The sequence below is a fragment of the Schistocerca serialis genome, chromosome 10, assembly GCF_023864345.2.
Source record: "Schistocerca serialis cubense isolate TAMUIC-IGC-003099 chromosome 10, iqSchSeri2.2, whole genome shotgun sequence".
Classification (NCBI taxonomy): Eukaryota; Metazoa; Arthropoda; class Insecta; order Orthoptera; family Acrididae; genus Schistocerca; species Schistocerca serialis.
The window spans coordinates 209,486,548-209,494,514 of record NC_064647.1 but is presented as its reverse complement, the minus strand read 5'-3'; positions in this window follow the sequence as shown (position 1 = coordinate 209,494,514).

The following is a 7,967-nucleotide window of genomic DNA, read 5'->3' as shown; positions in this document are numbered from 1 at the left end:
ATTATTGTGAAATACAATGACACACACAGCAAAAACATGCCAAACACTGAAATCTTCACAAAAGTATCAAAATCTACATAATGCATATTTGTTTGTATTTCCACTCCCTTCTTCCAGCTGTTGTTATTATTACGTTTCCACAGATAACACGCTCATTTTAATTTTAACTAGTGGCATGTCTGCTCTGCAATTGCTATCTGCGTCGTACACCACTTTCTGATGAAACTTATCAGGTGGTGGCCGAACTTGATTGCTAGAGTCGTCGGGTTCCCTAAAAAGACATGGTTTTAAATTTTATACTGATTTTTGTCTATATTTTAAGTGTAGTGCTATTTGGCAAATTTTAGAAAATTCCTCTGGTAGTAACAGCACAGGGAGTCACTAAACAAAATTCCCAGGTTTGATGTTGCGAGTGTTATTTTTTCTTTCTTTCTGGTTTTCACTCCGCTTCTTTTGATAAGTGTGTCTTGTAGTTCAAGCATTGCATTGGCGGTCACAAGAAAAGAAACTTACAGATTTTGCTTTGAGGAAGCATAGTAATAGAGGATTGAAAGTGAACTATTAAAGAATCTGCGTTAATTAAATTTTCCTCTGCTCACATGAACTAGTTGGTCACAGGGCAGTACATGTACTGAGCCTGTCTCAGTTCCGGCTTCCGAACAAGCACAGAAAAGCATCTAGTGAATGAGAAGGGTCATAAATTAGCAAGGTATATCAGAAGAAGACACTTTGAGAAAGGCTGACTTGACCTTGCTGTATGTTGAAAACAACCACAAGTTCCAAGCTACTGAAATATATGTTTGTGCATACTGACGTGTGGAAACTTTTAAATTGATTAAGAAAAAGAATTAATGTCATAATGTTAGTATACACCTATAAGACGAACAGAATAGCACAAAATAGTAGTAATTTAACACACAGCACATTTGTATGTGAAGCTATAATCAATGAAGTAATTATTTATCCAGTTATGGAGACCCTTTTTGAAAAGATATAAAAATAGTAATATTAAATATATTAGTAAATCATAATGAAATGGAATTGTGGCAAACAATTCGACTGAACAACGATGGGACAATGGAGAAGCTCGTGAAAGTTCCTTGAAGAAATGTGTACAGTACGCCAAATCCAAAATTAGTACATTTATAGATGACTCATCATCTCTCTGCAATAGTTGTCTAGGAAAGCAAAATCTCAATTCTACTAAGCACTTTGTGTGCTTAGAGAAACGGAATCCAATTACACGACATTCTGCCGTCCCCCATACGCACACTGAAGCTTACCACAGTACGACAAGTAGCATTTCTGGCAGTGGACCTTACGTGCTTGTAAGGTTTAGATATTTAATTTACGTGAATGTGTCAGTCAGCGTGCTATTAACAGTGTATTCTGAATTACAATAATGGTTCTCCTATTCATATGCATTAACTTATGTTCACCCATGTTTATACCACGAATGTTTCTCATACTCATCTGCATTAAATTACATTCATTCATATTTTTTAGGAACTATCATGTATCACAAGAAATAAAAATTTTGTCAAGGTCAGTACGCAATAGCATCTTCAGCTAACAGTCTCAGATTACTGTCCAAGCTATCCGACGGATTTAGGTGTGGGTAGAACAGGAGTTGTTCTATCACACTTCCCTGGAACAGTTTCGTGATCTCGGTGAGTGTTAATTTAAAGGTGGCTACACCACGTCACAGCGCCAGAGATTGCGCCAAAGATTATCATTCCGCCGCCTCCACTGGTGCAGTAGTAGTTCAGAGGATGTCGAGGGCAATCGTTGTTCTCTTGGGCGAGAGAGTAGACGATCTGAGTGTTGACTGAAATGTACTGTTCGGCTGGTGTAATGTATAGATGGAAGAAGATGCAATTGTCAGAATATATTTGAAAAGGACTGGGCTTTTGATTTATGATGTTTGTGTAATGGAATATTTTCGTCAATATATAATGAGGTAAAGAGGTATTACAGTCTTCGTTAATAACAATTCCTCTAACTCACAGGTACAGTCAACAAACCATCTGGCTCATGTTCATTTATTAGACATGTTATTCCGGCTTCTATGAGCAATTATAGTATTTCTGGTTTTTCAATTAGTTCATTGTAAATGGTGTTTAAAATATTTTGTCGTATTGAGAAAGAACCGAGCCAGATACATGTACGTTGAGTCACACTGCCACACACAGAACAGTTACACTTGTGATTTGTTGTGTAGTAGCTTTTATAGTTGCAGGGGACTTAATTAATCAATTGCGTTAATGCAAATTCCTTGTCATTCTTTATTTTTATTTTATGCAGTCAGATTGCCTGCTAATAGTAGTCACAGCCAACCGGTTACGAGAATTCGTAACCGGTCACACAGCTAGTAAAATTATTGCATTAATTCATTAATATTAGTCATTTCTTTTTAATTAAGCCCCCTTGCATAATCAGCTGGTGAATCTTTCTTGAACATATAGCGAATGAGTTGGATGTTTACCTTACTCTTCCATCTTTGTAGCTGAGAAAACACTTACTGCCATTGCTTACTTTTTACACAATTTCTTTATTCATTTATTTACTAATACGTAGGGTAATGATAGCAGTGTGGAAAAATTTAAGCTATTGTGACCTCCGAGGTGGAAGAAAAACTAACTACAGGTCTTAAACCACTATATGACTATTATGATAGTAATTACCTGAGGCCAAACCCTTGAAAGGCATTACACTTACGGAACATAGAGACCAGGAGGAATCTGAGCATAACCTGGAGAGGTCAACAACTAACACACTGCGGTACTCCAAAATATCTGGGAGTAAATTTGGACCGCTGCGTCACCTTCAATGCACACTGCACAGATACAAAAATGAAACTATGCTAGGAACAACATTATTCGAAAACTAACACGCAGCAACTGGGGAGGACATCCGGATGTCCTCCGCATATCTGCTCTTTCTTTGTGCTTCTCCGCTGCAGAATATGCATCACGTATGTGGCAGAACTCCAGACGTACTAAACAGGTAAATATTGCCCTAAATGAAACAGGAAGTGCTGTGACAGGCTGCCCGCGGGCAACCGCGGTTAACAAAATCTGTTCTCTCTTGGGCGTAGCACCTCCAGACATCCGAAGTAGAACTGCAGCTGGAACAGAAGTAAAGAAGCAGGAACAGACCAAAGAAATTCCCTCTTTGGACATGAACATGCCACAGACTGAAATCCAGAAAAAGTTTACTGCAGACAACACAACCAATTCAGACACCACCTGCAATGTGTAGGACATAACTCTGGCGTACTTCATAATCAGAGGAACATTGGGATGAACCCACAGAAGAACTTGCTGCTAGTCATCACCACCCATACGAGACATGGAAAGTTCTCAGACGACTGTGAACTGCAGTATCTCGATGTAAGGTAAACATGAAAAAATGGGGATACGTCCGTGTGAGAGTGGTGAAACTCAAGATCACCAGCACCTACTCAAATGCTGGGAACTGGCAGAACATGTCTATGGATGATCTGGTTGTCGTAAATGATAAGGCAGTTCGTACAGCGAAATTCCTGGGTATCACGTGGAATATATATATATATAGGTATATACATATATATTTACACACACACACACACACACACACACACACACACACACACACACACACACACACACATATACATATATATTTACACACACATATATATATGTTCTGGGCACGTATAAATAAGTAAAAAAGGGTAGAAAAAAGTTGTGATCATAAATTGTGTAGCATTTCAGGAAGGTGCAAAATGCAGTAGATATGAAGACGATATACGAGGGCAGTTCAATAAGTAATGCAACACATTTTTTTTTTCGGCCAATTTTGGTTGAAAAAACCGGAAATTTCTTGTGGAATATTTTCAAACATTCCCGCTTCGTCTCGTATAGTTTCATTGACTTCCGACAGATGGCAGCGCTGTACGGAGCTGTTAAAATGGCGTCTGTAACGGATGTGCGTTGCAAACAACGTGCAGTGATCGAGTTTCTTTTGGCGGAAAACCAGGGCATCTCATCTCAGATATTCATAGGCGCTTGCAGAATGTCTACGGTGATCTGGCAGTGGACAAAAGTACGATGAGTCGTTGGGCAAAGCGTGTGTCATCATCGCCGCAAGGTCAAGCAAGACTGTCTGATCTCCCGCGTGCGGGCCGGCCGTGCACAGCTGTGACTCCTGCAATGGCGGAGCGTGCGAACACACTCGTTCGAGATGATCGACGGATCACCATCAAACAACTCAGTGCTCAACTTGAGATCTCTGTTGGTAGTGCTGTCACAATTGTTCACCAGTTGGGATATTCAAAGGTTTGTTCCCGCTGGGTCCCTCGTTGTCTAACCGAACACCATAAAGAGCAAAGGAGAACCATCTGTGCGGAATTGCTTGCTCGTCATGTGGCTGAGGGTGACAATTTCTTGTCAAAGATTGTTACAGGCGATGAAACATGGGTTCATCACTTCGAACCTGAAACAAAACGGCAATCAATGGAGTGGCGCCACACCCACTCCCCTACCAAGAAAAAGTTTAAAGCCATACCCTCAGCCGGTAAAGTCATGGTTACAGTCTTCTGGGACGCTGAAGGGGTTATTCTGTTCGATGTCCTTCCCCATGGTCAAACGATCAACTCTGAAGTGTATTGTGCTACTCTTCAGAAATTGAAGAAACGACTTCAGCGTGTTTGTAGGCACAAAAATCTGAACGAACTTCTCCTTCTTCATGACAACGCAAGACCTCACACAAGTCTTCGCACCCGAGAGGAGCTCACAAAACTTCAGTGGACTGTTCTTCCTCATGCACCCTACAGCCCCGATCTCGCACCGTCGGATTTCCACATGTTTGGCCCAATGAAGGACGCAATCCGTGGGAGGCACTACGCGGATGATGAAGAAGTTATTGATGCAGTACGACGTTGGCTCCGACATCGACCAGTGGAATGGTACCGTGCAGGCATACAGGCCCTCATTTCAAGGTGGCGTAAGGCCGTAGCATTGAATGGAGATTACGTTGAAAAATAGTGTTGTGTAGCTGGAATTGTGGAATAACCTGGTGTATTTCAATGCTGAATAAAACAACCCCTGTTTCAGAAAAAAAATGTGTTGCATTACTTATTGAACTGCCCTCGAATTAATGACAAAGGAGCGGCCACAGAAGAACAATATTCCCGTCATTTCATAAAATACCGTGAAACATAAAAAAATCGTTCTAACAACAAAAAATACCATTGCTACCATCAGTAGAGTGTCCCCACTATCATATCAGCCATAGACTTTCCCCAATCCAACAACCCACTGAACTGCCACTCGCTACCGTTCGCATGATTCACCGGCTACCCTAGCAGCGAGATCGAGCACAGTGAAGATTACGACATGCAGGTAAGAGAGAAGTAGTTTGAGGCCAGGAGAGCTTACACACGGGCAACACACACGCACAAATCGTAAGAAACACAGACAGCATCGTCCTTCCCTCTTTTGCTTGGCTAGCGAGTGTATTATGAAAGTCACTGTATGGTAGCGCTCCATTCGTTATCTTTAAAACAAACGTGTCCTGGTATCTATTACAGATGAATCAGCTGACGCTGGTCCTTTTCTGCACTGAGAGTTCTCTTTATATCGTGTGCGAAGAGGTTTACAGTTCGGCTTTGGTTGCCCGTATACAGCATACTAGGGCGTTGACGATTTGTAAGTCGACTATATAAAGAATAGCTTATTGAAAGGTATACGACTCCGCGGTTATACTGACGCTTCTGTAGATAACAAGATGGTGTCTCCCTGTCACATTTGGAAAAAGAAAACGGCTCCTGCAGAGACATTCAGTCCTGGTAGTTACGATCCAATTTACACAGGTTTGTGACGTCTGAAGTCTCTGTTGCATACTGTCAGGCATTAAGGCATTAGAGCCAGAACAGAACAAAAACTGCAACAGCTGTGATAGTAACTGCTACATCCATAAAACACTCTTCAACCGATGTTGAAAGGTTTACTCTAAAAGTAGAGAGTTTTTACGAAACTGTCTCTTCTATATTGTGCAAAGTCTGGATTTTTTAACTTCTATTTTTGAAGCCACTTTCGCCTCTGTGAGACCCACACAAAGACATGAGGGGCTTTCATTACAGTGAGTGTTAGTCGCCTGTACCTTTATTAAGCCACGAGCAAAACCTTACGGCATCCATTATTACACTCGGCTTTCTGTTTTTTTTTCTTTCTGTTTTTTTCTTTCTCGGCACTAGCATTTCGCTAGTTTTGGCGTCTGACGACGGATCCAATTGTAAGAACACTTCTCGAAATGCATAACAACTAAAGCAATTTTGATTGTCAACTTCAGACGTGCTACTGAATACAACGGGTGATTAGCGCACATTTGGCAATTTGTCTCTTCTTCGGAATAAAAACTGAATTTTTTAAGTACAATTAAGATTACAAGAGTGCGTCTTACTTTAAACCCTCGCATAACGATGGCTCTGAGCACTATGGGACTTAACTTCTGAGGTCATCAGTCCCCTAGAACTTAGAACTACTTAAACCTAACTAACCTAAGGATATCACACACATCCACCCCCGAGACAGGATTCGAACCTGCGACCGTAGCAGCAGCTCGGTTCCGGACTGAAGCGCCTAGAACCGTTCGTCCACAGCGGCAGGCTCTCGCGTAACGAACGGACTATATCACGTGAAATGTTATTCAAAACGGACAAGGTTTAAACTCGTCAAAATGGGGATACTGACAACCCCTACTTCAATAAAAAATTTGCAGTGGTACTTACAAGTTTGTAACAAACAGGAGGTAAGAAGTTTGCTGCGACGCAATCAGGCTTGAAACTTACCTGAAACAGAAAACAAGGAACATGTCTATTAGTTGTAGTCCATGTACTGAATAGCTGCTTATTAGTTGACATTATATTTCAACATTGAACAGTATCTCTTAAAGTGTAATGCTATTTAAAAGAGATAGGACAGATTTAAAGATGGTGTACTAGTTATTGAAATGAAATAAATGATTCAAAGTTTTATGCAGTGATAGATGGCGCTCATACATTGCCAGTAGGACACCAAAAGTTCAGTTAACTGATCATACTCGCAAGTGCTACTCAGAAGAGTATGAAATGCTCAGCCTTTAAACGTATGTCACCGTGTAACTCCCTTATGCATGTATCTGAATATTGGTGTGCCTACACGTGTGACAGTCATACACAAATCTGATTCTTGTAAACTATTTGCCTGACTAGATTGTACTTGCAGACCTGCACAGATATTCAATTCCCTCTCTGCAGTTTCTAACACGATTCTTACAGGATGTTTTATCGTAAATTTAGATTTATAGTCGTGGGAATTTAAGGAGATGGGACCTGGATAAACTGAAAGAACCAGAGGTTGCACAGAGTTTCAGGGAGAGCATAAGTGAACAGTTGACAGGAATGGGGGAAAGAAATACAGTAGAAGAAGAATGGGTAGCTTTGAGACATGAAGTAGTGAAGGCAGCAGAGGACCTAGTAGGTAAAAAGACGAGGGCTAGTAGAAATCCTTGGGTAACAGAAGAAATACTGAATTTAAGTGATGAAAGGAGAAAATATAAAAATGCAGTAAATGAAGCAGGCAAAAAGGAATACAAACGTCTCAAAAACGAGATCGACAGGAAGTGCAAAATGGCTAAGCAGGGATGGCTAGAGGACAAATGTAAGAATGTAGAGGCTTATCTCACTAGGGGTAAGATAGATACCGCCTACAGGAAAATTAAGGAGACCTTTGGAGATAAGAGAACGACTTGTATGAATATCAAGGGCTCAGATGGAAACCCAGTTCTAAGCAAAGAAGGGAAAGCAGAAAGGTGGAGGGAGTATATAGAGGGTCTACACAACGGCGATGTACTTGAGGACAATATTGTGGAAATGGAAGAGGATGTAGATGAAGATGAAATGGGAGACACGATACTGCGTGAAGAGTTTCACAGAGCACTGAAAG